The sequence below is a fragment of the Protopterus annectens genome, chromosome 9.part0 (genome assembly GCF_019279795.1).
Source record: "Protopterus annectens isolate FY-2018-M chromosome 9.part0, PAN1.0, whole genome shotgun sequence".
Taxonomy (NCBI): domain Eukaryota; kingdom Metazoa; phylum Chordata; order Ceratodontiformes; family Protopteridae; genus Protopterus; species Protopterus annectens.
In genome coordinates, this window is record NC_056743.1 from 1,298,500,809 (window position 1) to 1,298,523,974 (window position 23,166).

At 39.3% G+C, this 23,166-nt stretch overlaps 1 protein-coding gene across 12 annotated transcripts in view; it reads left to right on the forward strand.

Moving 5' to 3' along the window:
- The window catches only part of CAMK2B (calcium/calmodulin dependent protein kinase II beta), a 3,372,251-nt gene that overhangs the window by 1,297,860 nt on the left and 2,051,225 nt on the right, over positions 1-23,166 (forward strand). The gene's annotated exons all lie outside the window — the stretch shown is intronic.

Sequence of the window (23,166 nt, forward strand, 5' to 3'; positions counted from 1 at the left end):
TTGTCCTCTGCTTTTATGAGAAAATACATGTAAACCTTACTGTGAATGCCTGTAGTGGGTCAGAAAAGAGAGAGTAATGGGCAAACAGGATTATTGCTTGTGTAGCCACTTATTTGTTTCACTGACTCTGGTTCTTCCGCAAGAGTGGGATAGTGTAGGGAGAGAAGGTTAAACTGGTCACAGCCCATAGGGGAAATAGACCAACATACTATTTAGTGTGATACACTTTAACATACATTACCTGTTCTGTATTGTTCAAATATAGAATTGCATATGCTTGTCACTCCAGAGGCAGCTACAACAACTGAATTGGATATATTTAAAGTACTTCCAGATATGCGTATTTAAGGTATGTCAGTAGAGCTTTTATAGGGATTTTTCACTAAGAATCCTAAGCTATATTTGTCTTTAAAGAAGGATGAATTGTCTGCAATGTTGCTACCACATGTAATGTGGCTAGATAACCTAGTAAGTCCTGCATACAGCTAAAAGCAAACAACTGCATAGCTACTGTTTTGTATGCATTTATTTTGCTTGCTTTGTTGAAATGGTTATTCCGTCATATCCCAAGACTGCCAGGCAGAATGGCACTGGTGAAGTTGCTGAATGGTTGTCATAGGCTGTGGACCCTACACTGTGTCAAACTTACCAGAATTTGTAATCATTGTAGTCTAACTCATCCTAAGAATCACATTTTTGCCATGGTGTAGTAGTATTTTACTTTAGTAGGGGAGTGGTGCAAGCATTATCTGAGAGAAATATACCTTGCAGATTAAGATTCATTTAGTGTGTGGATTACGAATTTTAGTTATTCATCCATTTGGTTTGTTTACTGGGGTAGAGCTCTGATCAGTGTTGACCAATTTCAATCTCAGCCAGAGAATGAACTGCAAAAATGAGTACTGAAAAAAAAAAAAAACAGGCACAGTGATATCAAAAGTAGAGATAGTAGCAAAGTCGGTACACATGCAGAGAAACAGAGAAAAAGACTTGCATGTAAAGCAGCTTGTATGACTAAAAAAAAAAAAACAATGTAGTAAAAGATTTGCTGTGCTGCTCGTAAGAGCTCTAACACTGGGCACTAAGGAGGTGAGAGAGTGAGCTGAGTGACAAGATAATAAAAAATACAGGTTTAGGTTATTTATGACCTGATGGGTTAAAAGTATATAGAGCTTGAACTTTTAAATGTGATTTTAACAGACTTCAGAATGGTGAGGCCAGCATTGACAAAGTATGGTCTGAAGTATAGAGTCTAGATTGACGCGAGTGGTTAACGTTTCAGAGGTTATATGAGGGAGATTGCCTTATTTGTTTAGAAGTTAGAAGGGGAAAGGTTGCTCATGATGTTTGAACAACTGAGAGCCTGGAAGCAAGGCAACCATTTGTCTAATTGGTCCCCAACTTTTTTTCATGAGTCTTAGTGATGTTGACTCCTTGAACCATGCTTGATAAATCTACAGATTTTCTTAGCTGTGGACTGAATTGCTGAGGCTGGTGAAACAAGTGGGAATCCATATTCAAGCTGAGATAGAAGGATACCTTTCCTAATTGGTGCCCTGGAGGAGTGAGAGAGAAAAGGGGAGAGTTTTGTGCTCAAAAAAATAGAGATGTTCTCTTGGTATGTGTGATGTCAAGATGAATGTTGAACATGAGAGAGGAGACTAACCAGAGATTTATTTTTTTTAATTAATTTACTGTTTTTATTTTCTGGGGTAATCCAACTGAATAGTGTCTATTTTCAGTGGTGGCCTGGGAAGAAAAGTTCTGCACACAAAATTATGCTACAGCATCATATATACAATGGTTATGCATTAAGATACCTATAGCAGAAATCTCTAAACAAGCTAAAATGCAGTTCAGTTACATAGATGTGACTTATTTTATACATCTCATTAACACCTAAATGGTGTGAAATACCACGCATCTAGCAGCCTACAAACCTCTTGCTTTCCAGAGCATTTTCTGAAAAATGAACTTAAAAAGAATACAATAAGCAAACATCAACATTTTGTGAACAATAAAGGCACTGTCCACATTATAAGGTTTTTAGTAAGAACTATTCTTTGCAGTGATAATAGTGAATTCATAGTCTTTCTATAAATAATGTAATATATTATAATGCACATAAACCCAAAATTACATGTTTTACTAAATTTTCACAAACAATTTATCATATCTTGGAAACTGTATAACCTACTCATATATCAGAATATTTTTGTTAACCAGAAATAAGCTTCCACATAAAAAAATCCTCTCTTAGTGCACATTTATTGACATATATAAAAAATCCTCTATTAGTGCACATTTATTGACATATTTACAGAAATTTGAAAACGTATGCTCAGTTGTATAATTAGCAGAATAAATAACACTGAATATTTCTCAAGATGTGCAACTTACAGTGCAAATTATTTGAAAGACAGTTTTCTTCAACAACATCTAGAGTTTCATCTAATGTCATGCAGTAGGTTGTAAGTCACTTGTTTTTTACAGTTTTAAGTGCATATGGAAATTTAGCTTATTTTCATAGTTACTGACAGACAGCAATGTATCAGGTATAGGTTACTATAAAAAGACATCGACAATGAATTTTAATGTCTTCCACCATAGCATATCACTCCATACCCCTCAATAACATGTAGGGCTCTCAGTTATGAAAATATGAACATTAATATGGAAATATGAATGTGATGAACAGTGATTAATTTCTTTACTGCAATATATCCTAGATTAGCAGTCTTAGTGCCCCTTTGTTAATAAGTCATTGCATATTCTAATATTGCCTGTTATTAGCTGGTAGCGTTGTCGCCTCACAGTAAGACGTCTGGTTCAATTCTCAGCAAGAGCATCTTCTGAGTAGATACATGCGTGAATGGGCGTACCTTCATGGAAGGTTGTGCGTCAGGGCTGGCACCTCGGCATGTAAAAATCTACTGCCATTCGTTAGCGGACCGGAGTTCCACTGTGGCGACCCGCAACCGGGAAAAGTCGAAAGACAACATTAGCTGGTAAGTCACTTAGTAAATAAAGCCAAACCCAAAAAAGTTCTGGACACCATAAGGAGCTATGGGTGTGAACTGGAAGTATACAAGAAGGTGCTATAAGCTTGAATGTGATATAAATATAACAGTAGGACTTTACATAGATGCATACTTAGTTACATGGAGTCTTCCGATGTTTTATAGGTAGCTAGAGCAACTATGTATTAGTAAAGAGAATAACTGAGTAGGGGTCTACAGATAATAAATGTGAGAGCTTGATGTGGGTGTTAAGCTAGAAGGTAAGGGAGCTTTGGCGTAGGGGGAAGGGGTTGTCCCAGAGAGGTGATAAAGCACAGCCAGTTTGATTGTAGGTAATATTTTAGGGTGGTATTATATGTTCTGAAAGTAGTGATGTCACAAGGAGTTTGACAGGCTATCCCATTTATTGTTTAGCAGTGTAATACAAATGATGCTAATGTCCATGTGTGCTGCTGGATTTCTGTGAAAGGTTTAGGGTATTGTGATTTCATCATAGCTGTCTTTGAGGAATGTACAACTGAAGGCTATATTTGATTGGAGGACATTTTTTCTTGATTGTTGTATATTTTTAATGCTTCCTTTAGATGTATAGATAGGACTACATTTAAAAGGCTCTACCCATTTCATCTGTTTGAGGTATACAGTGGTGTGTTGTGTTAGGGAGTGCTTTAGCAGATTTGACTAACACAGGATAAAATAGCCATGGGTCTAAAATTATTTATATGTCTGAGCCTCATTGTGAAGAAGGATGATGTACGATTTTTTCCTAGGTGCAAGGAACACTAGTGCTGAGGAGTAGTTTGGCAGTTAATGCAAATTACTAAGGCTATGAGCTGTCAGCGAGTTGGTACAGAGTGTGATTCTGTTGGCCTTCATTTACCCAGTTTGTGACCTTGAACAAGTCACTTAGTGCTTTGGGGCAAGTGGAAATTTTAGCTAGGCTCCATAATGCTCTCCTGGACCGCATGCCTAGTAACTACTTATGAACCTGTGAATCCATGTATCAGTTTACTTACATGGATATTGAGGAAGCTATTCTGTCAGTGATTGATTTTAAAAAGTTAGCCAGTAGGTTGCTTGGGAGCAGTGTTAATTTTAACTTGGAGAGTAGTTTAGTAATATGGGAAGTAGGTACTAGATGTAGACAAACTCAATTCGTTAAGGTCAGAAGTTTGACATTGAGCTAGTAGTGTTATTAATGGCAGTCTGCATGTGTTGCCTATTGGGGTGCAAAGGATGGAATTAACCATGTTGACAAAGTATGAATTGAAATTTATAAACAATGTCAAAGCTTGATTCAGAGCAGAGTGATCTTGGTTATGATTTGTAATTTGTGGTCTGTTTTGATAAAATATGGATTGTTGGCCTGAATTTTTTTTTTTTTTTTTTTTTGAGGGGAGAATTTTTTTCTTGTGAGCTACTTGTAGGTTTCCAAATTATTTTTTTCTCATCTTTATTAACCCGGTTCTTTGTTTTGTCCTTAAGGTATCTAAATAGATGGTTATTAAACATTTTCAGACTTTATACCACCATTACCAAGCTTTGTATCTGGCTAGCATTAGCTTTTTATTTGTGTAGGTTAGTCATGTTTCAGGTAAGGATTTTGACTTTGGAATTCCATATGTCTAGAAATATCTTAAGTATGAGACTGCATCATCTGGCGGTGGGTATTTTAAGGAATTCCGATCACATTGCCTCAATAGCATTGTCACAGTGTCAGAGTTAGTTTCTCCTGGCTTTTTTGCACTGTACATGTTTTTTTGAGATTAAGTTGAGACAGTATTATATTAGTAGGATGGTGGTTATAGACTGTATCAGATAGTATACCAGCTGTTGTGTTTTGGTAAGGTCAGTTGTTAAAATCCAGCCAAGGATCTGGTAGGTGACTGAATGAGCTGTGTTGAGCTGAAGAGTTGAACTGTAGAGGTTGTGGAAGTTGAAAGATTAGAAGAGCAAGCCATTTTAATATCTCCTAGTATTATAGTCTCCCGCTTTATATTTAATGTCACACAGGAAAAGGAGTCATTATTGGGCACATTGCGGGTGCTGCGAAGAGAACTTCTGGCTTACATTAAAGATTGAAAGAATCCCAATTTCATGAACTTTAATCATACCTTAACTTAGGAATGGGGTCCATTCCTGTCATGATATTAGAAACCAAAAAGACTTGGAGAAATTAAAAAAAGAAAAGATCTTTAGCTCTACATGGAGTGTTCTTGGGGGTCTGATAAAAGAGCTATGATACATAGGGTCTGTACTACTGCAGAATTTTAGGGCAGCAAGTTTTTTGTATTACTAAAATGCGGAAGCTGTTTGTATTTGATGGTAAGTTATAGCAAGAGAGTATTGCTACTGCACCTGCTCACTTGTGTTTATGATCTTGTCATTTTATGGTTTATCCTGCTGGGAAGATTTCTTCATTTCTAATGTATGGTTTTCACCAAGTTTCAACAACTACAAATATATCTACTGCATAATTTTGAATCCAAGAATGTATAAGTGTGTTTTTGTTACAGGGGTTCCTAGCACTGATGTGGCAGATTTTTAGTTTATTTTTGTTGTGGAGTATAGAAAAATGGCTACATATTTTTTGTTAGTTTTTTTAAACAGCTTTATTGAAAACATTATTGTAATGAACAAATATTTTGAAAAGATTGAACAAAAATTTTTTTGAGTACAATATTTAAAAATAGAAAACAATATAATAATTATACCATAGAACTATATACAATGATGTTCACTATATATCAAAATCAGTTATATTAATATTTTTGTAAAAGAAATATAAGGGAAAAGATATAGAAGATAAAGAAAAAAAAAAGAAGAAAGGAAAGATTACTGCATTAATCATGAATCTAGTTTTTTAACTAATAGTTCATGGATGTCTTTCAATTGATAATATAAACTTGTATTCCTCATAGATATGGATTTAATAGGCAACATTTCTAATGTAGATATTTCCAAGAGAAGACCTTTAAATTCTTTAAGTGAAGGAGTAGATAAAGACTTCCATTTTTTTGTAATTATTTTCCTGGCAATGGACACTATAGACCAGAGCAAAGAATATTTGCTTTTCTTTATACAGTCTGGAACTGGTGTGTTGAATAATATAAGTGATTTGGTGAGTAAAAAAATTATCTGTAAATATTGCCTGTAAAAACATATTAATTTTTTCCCAAAATTTCTTTAATATACAATCATAGAATATATGATTCCAATCAGCATGTATTTCTGTGCTACATCTCCCGCAAACAGCATCTTCTTTAGTTATCTTACTCATTTTTTGTGGAGTGAGAAAGGATTTATGTAAGAATCTCCATGTGATGATTCTCCATTTAAGAGAAGTAGTAGTTTTGGTGACCAACCGAAGAAAATTAAATGTCTTTCTCTGAAGGATTAAAATTATTGATTACAGAAAATGAATTTCAATAGCTCTCTGAGTATATCTCTAGATCTTGTTTAATTGCTCTATAAATATATGATATACTATTTTTAACTAAGAAATTATGCTGGGCAGATAAAATCAAATATTGAGTAAGTTTGGGTATTGAATTCTTAGCAACTGAGGGAATTAAATCTAGTTTAGAGTATATTTTCTAAATTCTTGCAATTGTAACCAAGGTAGAGTATCAAAATTATATTCTTCTATAAGAGTATTAATAGAGTTTACCTCATTTTTATTTATCATTTGATGCCAAAATATTAAATGTTTTTGTTTGAATAGTGACATTTTAGAATAATCTGTAGACAATAATATCCCTTGTATATAGGCAATAGGAAAGATGAGAAAAAAACAATTCTCAAGCATTCTAAACCTAAATATATAGATCTGGAGTAGGGACTTCATTTGTCAGCAACCTGTGGGGTCTTGGATCCGATATTGGATCCGAGCCGACAACTTGTAGCATAGCTATGGATCCGAGCTCCTAGCTCCTCCCCTCACCCATAATCCCCTGCCAACGTCCCATGACCTCAGATTTAGTTTGCCGCGCTTGAGTGTGTAGCTGGATTTTAGAGCTCCTAGCGTCTATCTTCAGATAAGTGAATTTTGTTCATCTTTTTTGGTTAGACTTGGTAATTATAATGTGTGTGAGTGGTAAGGTTCCTATTTAGTTTAATTTTGTTTATTTTTCACCCTCCCCTCACTGGTCATTAGCATGTGTCTGTGTGTGTTTGGTGTTTGGGGCGTGTGTGCTTGTGTAGTGCACTTTAGTTTTGGGTATGGCAGAGGCCCTAAAGCCTATTTTTTCTAAATGCACCCAGTGTGGCCATAAGCTATCTCCGGCTGATGGCCACACTCTGTGTGTTCGGTGCCTTGGGGTTGAACACCTCTCGTCAGGATGTACAATCTGTGCAGCGTTCAACCCCAGGGCACTGAAAGAGCGGAGGTCGAAGCTTGTCCTGGCGGGTCTTTTGCCTCCGGATTCGGCTTCGACCTCTGCTCCTCCCATGGCACCTCCTCAGCCTGTGGTGGTAGCCACTCCTGCCCCCCTTCCCCCGGCCGGGATTCAAACTCCCTCTAAAGCGCCGGAGGACAGGGAGGCCAGGAGGGAGAAACGGAGGGAGAAGCACCACAAGCGGCGGGCCGAGGACTCTGCTTCAGCCTCCCCGGCTAAGCGGGCTTCTCCCTCCACGGCTTCCAGGTCTCCTCCTCCTCGGCTCCGATCACCTTGCTTCTCCCCGGGACCGGAGGAGACCCGATCTCCATCGAGGTCATCGAGGCGGCACTCCAGGCCTGCCTCGGTGGCCTTGTTGAGATCCACCTACAGCCTGTCTGATGCAGACTTGGACCGGATGATGAGAAGGTTCATCCAGGCCCAGCTGCAGATGGGAGTGCTCCTGCCTCCCTTTTTTGCTCCGATAGCTCCTTCTCCGACCCACTTTCTGTGTTCGGAGTGCTTGGAGCCGGGCAGCGGTGGACCCGGGGGTGGGTCGGTGCCGGCAGTACTGGGTACTTCGGATCCTACCCTACCCTCGAGTCTGTCGCTTCCATCGTCGGATCCAACCTCTCGGAGCTGTGGTCCGAGCTTCGGATCCGAGGGATTCAGTGTGCCTTAGGCTCCGTGCAGGTCGGAGCACAATGGATCCCTTCATCGGATCCGAGTGGGAGTCTGCTCTCAGAGCCCAGGGAGAGCGGCTCCCCCTTGGCCTTCGATGTAGTGGAGAGGGCTCTGACGAGAGCATCCAGACCTCCGGCCCTTGTCTCGGCTCCGCCCTGCACTCCCTCTCTGCTGGGTCAGGCTTCCATCACCCGGCCACAGGGATAGCCTGCTTCGATGTCCCAGGTTGTTCCATTGGAACAAGACATTGCTGGCGAGACTTCCTCGGACAGCCCCCCCCGAGGAGGTGCCTCGCAAGCACAAGTGTAAGAGGAGGCACGTGGACTCCCCAGAGTCCTTAACAGAGGACATGGACTTGGATGAAAGGGAAGGCTCCCCAAGGTCACCCCCGGAGGATGTCTCCTTTGGCGACATCATGGAAATGCTTAGGATCAGAGGTGGGTGGTCTGCCCCCAAGGCTTCTTCTGACAAATCCGTGTTCCTGGAGGCATTCGAAGCAGGCCCGTCTACCTCTTGGGTGTCCCCTCCAGCCGACCCCCTGGTGGACCTTATTACCACCAGGGCGTGGAAGGAGCCAGACTCTGTGGAGCCAGTCCCTAAATGCCCGGACAGGATACTGAGCCCCCCCCCGCAGACCGGTCCCACTGGAGCAAGGGTCCCCTCGTAGATGTCATGTTGACGGTGGCAGCCACGAAGAGGGGAACTAGCTCAGGAGAGCCCCTTGGTCCATCCACCGAGCAAGGAGTCCCGCTCGATGGACCACCTTGGGAAGCAGGTTTTTAGTTCAGCGACCTTCTCCGTAAGGTCTCTGAACTATATGGCACACGTCATCAGGATGCAGCGAGATCTTATCAAAGAATACCCTGCTTCCCCCCCTGAGTCCATGTCAGCGGAGAACAAGCAGTTGTACTCCACTCGAATGGCCACTCTACAGTCTATCTCCAATACCTCTATGCGGCTTTTGTTCCACGCTACTGAGGGAGCGCTAGAGCTAGCAGAGCGGGCCTAGTCATGAGACGTCAGGCCTGGCTCTGGCATTGTGACTTCGCGGAGCCCTTTAAGGCGTCCTTTGCGAACGCCCCTTTTGATGGTTCTGCCCTGTTTGGCAAGACCATTCGCGAAACGCTGGTCCAGAGCGAGAAGGACGGGAAGACGTCTGCCATCGGAATCTGTTTCTCTGCTCCCCAGAGGTCCTTCTCGAAGAACCAAAAGGGACAGAAGAAGATGTGGTTCTGGAAATCGCAACATTCCCAACCTGCTCCGGACAACCAGTCCTTCCGTGGCAGAGGAGGACAGGCAGGAAGCCGCCACAGGGGCAGAGGGACCCTGAAGAACTTTGGGTCCAGAGAGTCCTTCTCTGACCGGCCCACGCAGCAGCCCTGAAGGGTTGCCCGACTGCTCTGCTCTGGAGGCAGTCGGGGGGCGTTTCTCGAGGCATCTGGTGGCATGGGAGTCCATCACATCAGACCGCTGGATGCTTCGTATCATATCCAGAGGCTACAAAATTCCAGTGTATCATGTCCCCAAACTCAGGAGCCTCCCCGATGTTCCACCCAATCAGAGGGAGACCGCAGCCACAGAAATCCAGCAGCTGTTAACAGAAAGAGCCATCCAACCCATCCCCCAAGACCAGCTTGGATTAGGGTTCTACTCCAGGTTCTTTCTGGTGCCAAAAAAGATGGGGGACTTAAGACCAATTCTAGATCTTTCCCTCTTGAACCTGTCGGTAACCAAGGAAAAATTCCGAATGGTCACTCTTCAATCCATGAGGTTTCTCTGCTTCCAGCTGGGAGCCAGTCATTATCAGTTCAGGGTCCTTCCCTTTGGCCTCACCACAGCCCCCAGGGTGTTCACCAAAGTCTTAGCAGTGATAGCGGCCCACCTGAGACTCCAGGGAATGCAGGTCTTTCCGTAACTGGACGACTGGCTTCTAACCGCCCCAGCAAGGCATCTACTCTGCTCAGCCAGAGATTACTTTCTCCGCCTAGCCCCCCAGTTAGGCATCACAATCAATACGGACAAATCTTCCCTTGCTCCGACACAAGTAATAGAGTTCATAGGGGCCAGATTAGATACCAGGGATCTACAAGTCTTCCTGACTTCGGAACGACTACAGAATCTAAGATTGCATGTGCAGGCCATCCTACAATCGGAAGCTCCACCGGCGGAATTGGTCCTGTGGGCGCTGGGCTCCATGGTGGTTGCAATAACGCTTCTTCCATGTGCTCGCCTAAACATGAGGGTACTGCAGTGGACCCTTCAAGTGCAATGGTCCTTCCAATCTCTTCATCTCTGCCACCCTATCTCTATCAGTAAGGTTTGCAGGAGGGCCCTGTTATGGTGGCTCCAATCCCCGGACCTCCAAATAGGCCGGCCCTTCGGCACTCCTCCCCCTCTCGCCACAGTGACCACGGATGCCTCTCGCCTCGGGTGGGGGGGGGGCATTACACGGGTAGGACGGTCTAAGGCACGTGGAATGACACAGAGACCTCCTTGCATATCATCGTTCTGGAGATGAGAGCGGTGCTGTTGGCATTGCAGGCACTTCAGAATCTCCTCCCCATAGGAATGATTGCAATTCAGTCAGACAACATGTCGGTTGTTTGGTACATCAACAAACAGGGGGGAACCATATCCTACCCCTTATGCCGAGAAGCCATGAGAGTGTGGGAATGGGTGATTTCCACCAACCGCTTTCTGATCGCAACTCACATTCCGGGGCGGGCCAACATTCTGGCGGACAAACTCAGCCACACCATTCTTTCCCCTTACGAGTGGTCTCTCAACCCACTAGTACCGAAGCAGATACTCGCAAAATGGGGGCAACCCTGCTGCGATCTCTTTGCCCCTCCCTTAAATATGAATTGCGACAGCTTCTTCGCTCTGATTCCCCCACCAGGGGAAGCCCCGAGAGACGCTCTGGTGCATGCTTGGCCGCCCGGTCTACTTTATGCCTACCCTCCTTTACTCCTGATGCCAAAGCTCTTACAGAAAGCCTTGCGGTTGGGGAGCAGAATGATCCTCATTGCCCCATTCTAGCCTTGGCAAACTTGGTTCCCTTACCTGTCTCATCTAGTGAATCCTCTTTGGATTCTGGATCCCACTCCGGATCTAATCTTCCATCCATCGGAATTACAAACCCTGAATCTGGTCAACCTGAAGCTGACAGCTTGGTTGCTCCAGTTCCACTCTTAGTCAGGACTCCCGGCATCTCTTCTCCAGTCAAAGCCATCCTGGTGGCAGCGCATAAGCTTTCCACCAGAAAAATATACCACAGTAAATGGAGACGCTTTTCCGTCTGGACGGAACATCATAATCTGGATCCCTTCACTGCCCCTCTACCATCCATACTGGATTTTCTAACCGGACTCTTTCAGCAAGGAGCTAGTTGTTTGACAGTCAAGGTACAGTTGGCAGCCATCTCCCATTACCATGTGGGACATGAAATAGGCCCTTTAATGTCAGCTAAATTGTGCAAAACTTTTCAAGGGCACCTTTCTACTCAGGCCTCCTGTCAAAGAAGCAGTACCTCCATGGGATCTTTCTCTAGTCCTTCAAGCCTTGACCGCTTCTCCCTTTGAACCAGCTGCATCGGTCGATCTCAAATATTTATCCTGGAAAACAGCATTCCTGGTAGCCATCACTTCAGCCAAGAGAGTTTCGGAACTCCAAGCCCTTTCCCTCCCTACTTGGTCTTCCATCTGGACAGAGTGTACCTCAGGACCAATCCCTCCTTTCTTCCCAAGGTGGCATCGGAAGTAAATATCAATCAGTCCATCAACTTACCGGTCTTCTTCCCTAAGTATCAAAATAAAGGAGAGTACAAGCTGCATTCCTTAGATGTACACAGGCAGCTATGTTTCTATATTCATAGGACAGCTGGTCACAGACAATCTGATCAGTTGTTTGTCTCCTTTGCTAAATTCAGTTTGGGTAAAGCCGTTTCAAAGGTCACCTTATCGCATTGGATTTCTCAATGTATTATTTTGGCCTATCAAGCTTCCGGGAGGCCCGCACCTGAGGAAGTCCGTGCACATTCCACTCGTTCCATCTCTACTTCGGCTGCATTTAAATCTAGAGTGCCATTGGACAATATTTGTTCGGCAGCCACTTGGGCCTCATCTCACACTTTTATTAACCACTACAAACTGGATGTAATTTCTAGAGGGAGAGCATCTTTTGGTTCCGCAGTGCTCCGGAACATCCTTCCATGATGGCCGCCCAAGATTCAGGTAGCTGGGGACTCTGTCCCACAGGTTGCTGACAAATGAAGTCCCTACTCCAGATTAAAAAGTTATGTACTCGCCATAACGTTCCATCTGAGTAGGTGGCTTCATTTGTCTGCAACCATCCCCCCCTCCTTCCCCCTGGCCTTCAGAACTTGGAACTGTTATATTGTTTTAGCTATTATGCTTGTTGGAACACCTTTTCAGGTATCCATAGAGGGGCAAACTTGATCTGAGGTCATGGGAGGTTGGCAGGGGATTATGGGTGAGGGGAGGAGCTAGGAGCTCGGATCCATAACTATGCTACAAGTTGCCGGCTCGGATCTGATATCGGATCCAGGACCCCACAGGTTGCAGACAAATGAAGCCACCTACTCAGATGGAACTTTATGGTGAGTACATAACTTCTTATTCTTAAAGGCCTTTAGAATTAAAACGACATAAGATTTAAATGTCGAAGTGGAATAATTGGAAAAGTAGTCCTTTAAACTATATAAATGATAGATAAGTATTAACTTATTTTTAGTATTCTGAGATAAATTAATTATAATCTCTTTCCATTTTTCTAAGTATTCTCCATCTATAAGATAGACAATTGTCTTAATTACTGATGAGATTGAGTACATTTCTAAATTTGGTAAAGATATGCCTTCATTTTCCCAACTATACATATGATAAGATAATGCAATTCTAGGTTTTATTGGATACCATAAACATTTTTAATAAGTGTTAACTTTTTTTATTAAAGAGTTTGTAGGGGGATTACATATAGATTGTATTATGTACAAAATTTTAGGAAGCAATATCATCTTTACAATGGAAAGTTTCTCCTCCATTGTGAATATAATTTTGTTCAATTTACTTATTAAACTCTCTCTAGTTGATATACTTTTACTATAATTTATTTGTAAAATATCTTTAATATTAGTGGTTATAGTTGTATCTAAATATGTTATTTGTTGGGATTGAGGTATATATGTTTTATATCCATTGTGTACATTATAACTTTTTGAACCAGTTAAAATAATTTGTGTTTTACTGTTATTAAAAGTAAGACCAGCATTTTTTGAAATATATCCATGTTTTTGGACAATTCTTGTAAAGTAGGATTAGTACCACCAAGAGTAATTAATGCATCATCAGCAAACATTTGAATTTTTGATGTTTCGTTGGAGTTTAGTCTATAACCTTGTATACTGCTATTATCTCAAGTTTGCCAAAGGTTCCATAACTAATATGAATACAAGAGGAGATAAAGGACAACCTTGCCTGGTTCCTTTTACAATAGGTATGCTCTGGGATACATTTGTACCAATTTTTATATAGGCTTGACTTCCATTATATAATTAAGTGATAAGATTAATAAAACTATTAGAAAAATTCAACTCCTTCAATAAAATGAAAAGATAATCCCAATTAACCGAGTTGAAAACACAGTTGATATCTAAACTGATTAGAGTTAAATTATTTCTTAAGATTTTCACTGATTCAATTAAAGTTATTGTTCTTTTGATGTTATCGTAGGAAGTTCTATTGATTATGAAGCCTGTTTGGTCCATGTCTACCAGGGAAGGTAAAATAATTCTAAGTCTGTCAGTATAAATAGACATAAACATTTTATAGTTTGTTTTTAACAATGAAATGTGCCTATATGAAGACCATTTTATAGGGTTTTTATCATGCTTTATTATAGGAGAAATAAAGGTATATTTCCAAGAAGGGGGGTATAATGTTTTTATTTTGGGCTATATTGTATATTGTGTGTAACAAAGTTAAAGCTTTGGTAGGTAAACTTTTGTAGATTTCAGAAATTATACCATCGTTACCTGGAGCTTTATTTTGCTTAGGTTTAGTAATTTGATCTTGTATATCTTTAAAATATATTTGTTTATCTATTAGTTTTATTTGTTCACCTGATAATCTATTTTTTATTACTGATAAATGATTGAATATCTCTTGTATCATTAATTATAGTATTGGATTGATTTATTTTTAAGAAAAATTCTCTAAACTCTTTTACTATATTAGATAAACCAGACACCATTTTTCTTTTTGTTGGAGAATATATTTCATTAATTTGATTTAACTTATTTAACTTTTTAGTTTTGTTAGCTAGAATATTCATAGATCTAGGATTTATAGAAAAATTTGCAAGTTTATATTTCTCCAAATTAATCATAGTTTTATGATTTAATATTTCTAAATACTTATTGTTCAAAGTATTTATTTCACTTATTTTAGCTTTCTTATCTAGATTTCTTGAAACATCAAGTCTTAAACTATCTAGTTTGACTGTATAACTTGGAGTTCTTTATCCCATGAGATTTTGTTTTTATACCAGTCAATAATTTTACCATATAAGTAAGCTTTTAGAGCATCCAAGATGTATATTTCAGATGTTCCCTGTGTGTTACGTTCAGTAAAATGTTGTACTATAGAGATAAAATTAGTGAAGTCTTTTAGTTTAGTTATATACGCGGGTATCCTTTTAATTTGACCATTAAATGTGGAATTTATTATAAAATCAAATGTTATGGAGTTATGGTCTGAAAGAGGACATGAAATCACCTTTGAGTTTGAGGACATCAAATCATCTTTGAGTTTAATAGGGAATCAGGTTATTAGAAATAAACATCGTATCTATTCTTGAATATGAATTATGTCTATGTGAGTAGAATGTATAAAACATTGATTTAACATCTGCAAAATTGTTAATATCCTTCAGCATATATGAATCCGAGAATTCATTTAATATTTTGGCTATTGCTGGAATTTTCCTTTTGCCATTAATACTAGAATCTTTTATATCTGAGATGAAATTAAAATCTCCAGCAAGAATAATATTGCCCTTAGAAAACTGATCTATATGTTGTTTTACTGTTGTAAGTCCAATGCCAGGAATCCAATATATATTTATTAAAGTCAAAATTTTGTTATTAAATTCTATAACAGAAGATAACATCCCTTTATTATCTTTACATGTATTAATTATTTTAGGCATAGGTAATGTATTTTTCCATAGTATGACGACTCCTCTTTTTTTTGTGTGTATGTTCAAAGCTAATCAAAAGTTTATAAAATTTGGTATCCAATTTTGTAATATCTTCAGTTAATAGATGAGTTTCATATTAGCTGAGAGTTATGTAGTTTAAGATATTTATTCAAAGATCTTCTCTTGTTAGGATTATTTAATCCATAATGTTTAGTGATATACACGTAAAGATGCCATAAAATGTTTGTATTTCTGAATATTATTTGTTGACTAATTTTCCAATTTTTACTTGTTTTAGAACACAATAGAAATTAACTATAAGGAATACAATTATAAGTTACATATGAACCACATAAAACTTTTTCCCAAAAGATATGTTTATATCAAATTCAATTTTGTGAGACTTGGTGAACATCATAATAACTATTAACAGAAATGTACAACATTTACTAATGAAATAAACACTCTCTAATCCCCCCTGAAGTTGAAAACTCCTAATTTGAATGACATCTGTCACTCAAACTGACCGTCTGACTAGTAACAACACTCATCTCATCCCCTCTTAAGTATCTGTTGTTGCATACTTTTGCATTATTAGGCAGTATATGTGACTAAAAAGAAAGATTATCAAATAAAATACTTCTATAACATTTGTATGTAATCATTCAAGAAACATACTAAAACATATCAAATAGAACTGTTTCATTTTGATTTTATGATATGTATTTTTAATATCACTTCAAGTCATCATAAATTATATATAATAAAGATGTACTGTAAAGATTCATCTTTATGTAAATCAGATTGAGTTTAAAATATCATAAGGACCAACCATATGTTTTAAATGTAAAATAAAGGTCATAACAAAATCATGGATTTAAAAAAAAATCTGTTATTTAAGATAGCTAGAATGTAACATATATGCAGCCATCCTACGGTGAACCAACACCAAAGTATTTTCAGGATATTCCATTAACATAAGCACCTGGTCCTTCATTTTACATGAAATGTTTAAGTTGTATTCAAAGGTAACAGTTTCAATCTGTATGGCCTTTAGGCACTTCTAGCTGAAAAAAGTATGAATTACCAAACTTCTTCCTCCCACCAAAGTAAGAAGGGCTCTACTAAGATAGAAAACATAACTAATTCACTTGCAGTAAATTGCTGTAATGGTCCATAAGCAAGCTATACCATGAAGAACGTTTGATCCTTACTGTGAGACTCTGGTAAAGTCAGGATTTCTTGGACTATTCCTAAAACCAGATACAAGGTAAATATCTTGTTTATTCTTACATTCATGAATTTATTTCATTGTGTACTAAGACATGATTGTGTATGTTCATATGTATATTTTTTCTATAGTGATGAGCATAAAGCACAGAAAGAGGTTTCCTTTGCTGACAGCTGGGCCTGTGTTTTGACACCTGATAGCTTAACATTATGAGCTGAAAAGAATAAACTTACTCCCACAAACTGACCACGTTAAACAAATGTACTTCTAGAGTCCAAGCATATATATGATTTTGAAAGGACTTTTAAGAAATGCGTTATTTAAATGCTTTCTGAAAACATGTAAATGAGTGTCAAAAATGGTAGGTGTTCTTTAGCAGTCAAAGTGTGTAGTCAGTGTTGAGGTAATTCAATCACATGGAAATTCTACAAGCCTATAGTCCACTTTCCCCCATCTATTTGTCCATTGAGCCAATAACTAGTAACACCACCACCCCATCTCCATATAACTCAGAGTAAGGACATAATAAATCCTGACTAATAGCTTCCCCACCATAAAAGTGAACTCCTACCATATTCCTCTATATTTTCTAAGAAGGAATGCAACACATGTTCAGGACCGGTAGAGGATGGATCAGGACTGGGAAGTGACCATAAGGGAGAGAAGTTTTCCAGGAAATTAACTTTTTTTTTTTAAATCTCTCCTAACCTCAATCAGTCTCCATCTCCCGTAGAACTGTTGAATTGCTTTTTTTTTCACTGCTGTTGGTACTGTTGTGTGGATATCCGTATAATGGTGGACAAAAAGGGCACTACTGGTTTCAGACAGTGTGATAAATGTTGCAGGAAGATGCCAAACTCTGATGGTCATCTTTCCTGTGTCTATTGCCTGGCAGTACTACACTTCAAAGTTCAACCCCCTGTGCGAGCTCTGTAAGGGCTTTAGTGCCCATACTTTAGCCAAGCACAAGAATAAACTAATTCTGAAGGGACTTTTAAAAACTCCTTTCTTAGAGGCTTTATCTGAGGTGGAGGTCTCAACCCTTCCTAAAAAAGTCTAGGAAGAGGAGCCACTCAGTACCATTGTCTCCTCATCCTCAGGAATCGAAAACCACTAAGGCGCAGGTTCGAACGGAACCGAAACCAAAAATTGCTAAACTAACTTCTCTGCAATGACTGCTTTTCCCATGGTACCAACGTTTTTCACGGTACCACAAACCCTCTCAGCATCAAAAATAGTCTCTCCATTAAAACTGGTCACCCCCCCCAATCACAACCTTCTGGTCCTTTGACCATGATGCCAAAGGTCGAGACACTAGCCAGGACCAGATATTCTCTGTCAATTGACCCTTGATCGGCCTGAATCTCTATCGGGGATGTCAACCCACCAGGATCCTTTTGTAGCACGAAGTAGTGAGACTTGTGGATCAGCTCCTAGCGGCCAGAGGCAACCCAACTCCATCTAAAACCTCCCACCCACATGGACCCGAGGACTTTTCTCCATAGACTCCAACATATATTCCTCCTTCAACCTCCCTGCAGGTTTTGGAGTCCTCAATGCCGATGCCTACCCTGGTGCCAGCTTCTTTGGTTCCACTGGTGGATCTTACCTTGGTTCCGGAGCCTACTCTGTGGTACACGGCTCAGTCAGAGCTGACTCACCCTTGACGTGACTGGTCTGTCGGCACTGTAACCCCTAGTACAGCACCATCTATGGTCTCTCCTTTGGCCTCACCTGGTTCAATGACCATGGATTCTGGATCCAACTCTAGGACTTCTGTTACACCCACAGGGGTTAATCCATCCAAACCTATCAAGCCTCAAGCTGACAGAGTGGTTCCTCCACTTCCAGTAATTACCAGACAAAATAACCTTTCTTCTCCTGTTTGAAAAATACTTATGGCTTCCCATAAACCATTCACCAGGAAGATTTATCATAGTAAATGAAATAAATGTGTTTTGGTCTCAGGAAAAAGGAATAGATCCCTTCTCAACTCCGATCAGTTCAGTTTTCGAGTATTTATCAACCGTAATCCATTCAGGAGCTTTAGCTTCTACGATCAGGGTCCATTTAGCAGCTATGTCAAATTTTCCCAATGGTTTCCAGGATTCTTCTCTGGTATCTCATCGCCTCTGTAAAACCTTCTTGAAAGGGGTTTTACATATAAGACCGCCTTTCAAAGAGCCCATTGAACCTTGGAATCTCATGCTAGTCCTACAGTCTTTGACTCGTCATCCCTTTGAGTCTGCGACCAATTGTGACATAAAATTCTTGTCTTGAAAATCTTTGTTCTTGGTTGCCATTACCTCAGCAAGAAGAATATCAGAATTACAGGCTATGTGCTGAAAACGCCCTTGCATTGTTTTCCACAAAGAGAGAACATCACTTCAGACTTAACCCATCCTTTCAACAGAAGGTTGTTTCAGAGTTGAATATTAATTAATCCATTGACTTACCAGTTTTCTTCCCAAATTTCTCAAATAAAGGAGAATATTGTTTGCATTTATTGGATGTACATAGACAATTACGCCTGTATTTGGATAGGGCTAAATCTTTACAAAAATCTGACCAATTATTCCTGTCCTAAGGGCCCAAGTTGGAAAGATCAGTTTCTAAAATCACCATGGCAAAGTGGCTGAGAGAATGCATCTCTTTTGTCTATCAACAGAAACAAATGAGTTTAACTACGAAAATAAAGGCACATTCGACCAGATCAGATGCTAGCTCAATAGCTTTTCATTCTAGAGCTTCTGTGGATGACATTTGTGCAGCAGCCACTTGGGCTTCTCATACCTTTATCACTCATTACAAATTGGACTTGGTCTCCAAGGGGAGAGCATCCTTTGGTTCAGTGGTGTTAAGGAATATTTTTCCATAGGGCCTCCTAGGACATAAAGTAGTTGGGGACTCTGTCCCATCTGTCATGAATGAATGAAAATTAGCATCATCAGATAAAGAAGTTATGTTCTTACCATAATGTTCCATCTGTGTTGTTGATCTTCATTTATTCATGACATCCCACCCTCCTACCCCTCTGAAAGACTCCTGGAGATTCGGATTTTGTTCTGGTTACATGATAGGACATTTGTTCAGACAAAGCCTCCTCTTTCTTTTCCTTACTGGCAAACTCAATCTGAGGAGATGAGAAGGGCACTATGGGTAACATTAGCTAGAGAGTTTTTTGGCTGGCAGAAGCTTATTATATCGGCTGAGTCTGTTCCCAGGCCCATCCTTCATGAATGAATGAAGACCAACAACACAGATGGAACGTTATGATAAGAATATAACTTCTTTTCTTACATTATCTCAGGTCTTTCTGTGTGTGGCTGTCAAGTTTGTGACATTTGTTTCTATTATAGGTTCATAGGTTAGTACTAGCCTAACTGCCCTTGTGGGCCATTTTTAAGCCTAGCCAGTTAGCCCCTGTGAGAATCGTACCCTGCACCTTGTGTCTGTAAGGTAAGCACCTTAACCATTATGCCAGCCTCCCACCCTTTAGGAGGGTAAAACTTCAATATTTGAAAATGTACATACTTTTGTATGTTAGTATTAAGCTAATAGGTTTTAGGGGGGTATTGGGGGGTGTTTTTTTTTATTTGAGGGCTTTAAATAAAAGTTTTTTTTAAGATGTGACATAGGCTGAGATGGATATCACAAAAAACTGTATAAAAGTTTAACCTGCCAAACAGTGTGTGTATGCAACACAAAAGCTGGAACTATGTATTTAAAAATACTGTTATACATAAAAGATGGGAAATACAATGATGGTTTCTGTAATATCTTAAAATGTCAGTGGTCTCACAGATAAATACAAAAAAGAAAGAGTAGTAAACTATACTAAAAATGTAGAGTGCAAATAGTTGTGGTACAAGAAACTCACTTGGAAAGAACTGAACATGTGAATTTGATAAAGAAATGTTTTCAAGATGGTCATTCGGTGGAATACTTGGGACAGAGAGTAAAAAGGAGTACTTATATTAATTGCAAGAGGAGCTCCAATAGTAATAGAAGGGGATAAAAAAAGAAAATGGTAGATTTGTAGTATTAAGGGGCTACTGGCAAGGGAGGAGGATTACACTGGCATGTATTTATATTCCACCTACAACTGCTATAATGGAGCTTAAGAAAATTCTGGGAGAAATAAGCAGCTTTCAGCAAGGAATATTAATTATAGGTGGGACTAAAACTTGGTTTATAGCAGTAAATAAATGTCTGGAGGGCCCAAAAGGGAAAGTGCAACATAGGAGGGTAGACTTTTGAAGAAATTTATGAAAATATTTGGCATGGAAGATGTGAATTCAGTAATAGCAGTTTGGAGTGAATTTACATATTTATTTATTTGACATTTGTTTATTGGGATGGTCTGAATGGGTCAAAAATAACCTGTTTTCAGCAGAGGACCATAGAGAAAAAACTCCAAGTTAAACACTTCAGATATTCAAGCAAAATAATAATGAATACAGTAATATTAATAGGAATTATGAAGATACAGTGGAAAAGATTTAACATCAGAAAAGAGTAAAACATATGTATATATAAAAAAATAAAACATAGAGTTGAAATCAACAAATGCATTCTATCAACTTCCAAACTGAGAAGGCTCAGTTGAATAGAGGAGGGAGATCTAAAGAAGAGAATAACAGAGGGTTAATTTGCTACTCATAGCAAGTGTTACTTGGATCAAGAGACGAGAAGGAAAGAAATCTGGATAACACAGAGTAAAGAAAGAGAGAGAGAGAGAGAGATGGAGGAGAGATTAAAGTACAGATCATGAGCATAGCCAAGATTTGTAGATGCTTCCATAAAGAAGATATGAAGTAAAAGTAGAGTAAGATGAGGAGTGTTGAGCTGATAAAAGAGCTAGGGAAAAGAATCAAAATAGAAGAGAGGTAAAACAGGGATGAAAGTAAGGAAGTTAATGTGAGGCAGGTAGGAGGAGGCATTATTGAAAGTAAGAAGCTGTACAAGATGGAAAGGAAGACAGTAGAGCAGTAGAGATGGGAGTGGATTTTGCATGGAGAATTGCATGAGCAGAGCCAGTTGTTGCAGAGGAAGACCATAATTTGGTTTTTGAAATGGATTGGGTTGGCATGAGTTATTATGGATTGAGGGACAGAATTCCAAATTTTAGAGATGTAGGTAGAAAATAGAGAGTCCCATCTTTATTGTTGGATTTGGAGATCTGTAGTAAAGATTTGTTGGAGAATCGAAGTATTTGAGTATTAGTGTAGTGTTGGAGCAGTGATTAAAGACCAGGAGTTTTTTCAGGATGGTATACCAATCTATGAGCGAGGATGAGTTAGTGTAAGGCAAGTAGTGTGGTAGTTATAGCCAGTTTAATTGATGTAAGGCAGCACAGTTGTGAACCTATATGGGGAGGAAGTAACAAATTTGACTATTTTATTATAGCATGTTTCAAGCTTAGCTAGATCAGTTTTGCTAATGTTAGTGAAGATAGGAGAGGCATATAGGAGGGTGGAGAGAAGTTAAGTTCTGGCTATTGCTTTTCTTCTGTAATTAGCAGGAAAGGCTTAATCATGTACAAAGGACCAAGTTTCATATGTCTTTTTGATTGTCTGAGATAGGTGCAAGTCAAATTGCAAGTTATTGTCTATTAGAATGCCTAATAATTTAGTTTGAGTTATGGCTGATATTATGGTGTTATTTGAGGAGTGAATTTGTAAAGGGGTTGGAAGATTTTGAGATTTGATGGGATGAAAATGCATTGGCTTAGTTTTGGAGGGGTTTAGAATAAGATGCGAGTCAGAAAGCCATGTTTTGATAGCTGTGAAAGACTGGTAAGTTATGGCAATAAGTTATTTTAGGGCTGGTGCTGCACAGTAAGAGTGGCATCATCTGTATATTGAATGATCGAGGCTAGTGGAGTGGAAGTATGAATGCAGTTGGTGGAAATAGTAAATAATAGAGGACCTAGGACTGAAACTTGGAGGACTCCAAGTTGACGGAGAGTAGGGTAGAGAGATCTTGCTGCCATTTAACAGCCTGCTGTCTGCCAGTTAAGTAACTGTGGAACCAAGCTAGAGAGGCATGGCTAAGATTTAAGGTGGAAAGTTCAAAAAGTATCTGGTGAGAAACAGTATTGGATAGGTCCAAAAAGTCAGCAGATACAAATTTCCCATTATATCTGTGTTGGTTTATGGTGTTAGCAAAACTCATATTATTCCTCACGGTACAAAAACTGAGCTTGTCTAGACAGAATTTACATTTCACAGGAACATGTGCATTTAATTGAAGGTCTTGATACATACCCACTAACTTTTTCAGATCATGTGCCAATAATAACTATAATAAAAACACAGAGTAATGAAATACAAATGAGACACTAGGAGCAAAACAATGATAAAGATCTGGAAGGTTTTGTTTTACAGTATTTTAAGAGAAGTACCAACATCCTGGAAGAGAGTGGTGGTAGCTTTAATACCTAAAGAGAGGGTAAAGATCCATCCGATCCAGCATCATACAGACCCATTTCAATACTAAACCATGATTATAAAGTCTTTGTCTGTAATGACTAAAGGAATGACAAAAGTGATGCCAATATTGATAGGTATGGATCAGTGTGGTTTTAGGGAGGGGATGCAAACATTTAACATTAACAGAACATTGATGATCCTGA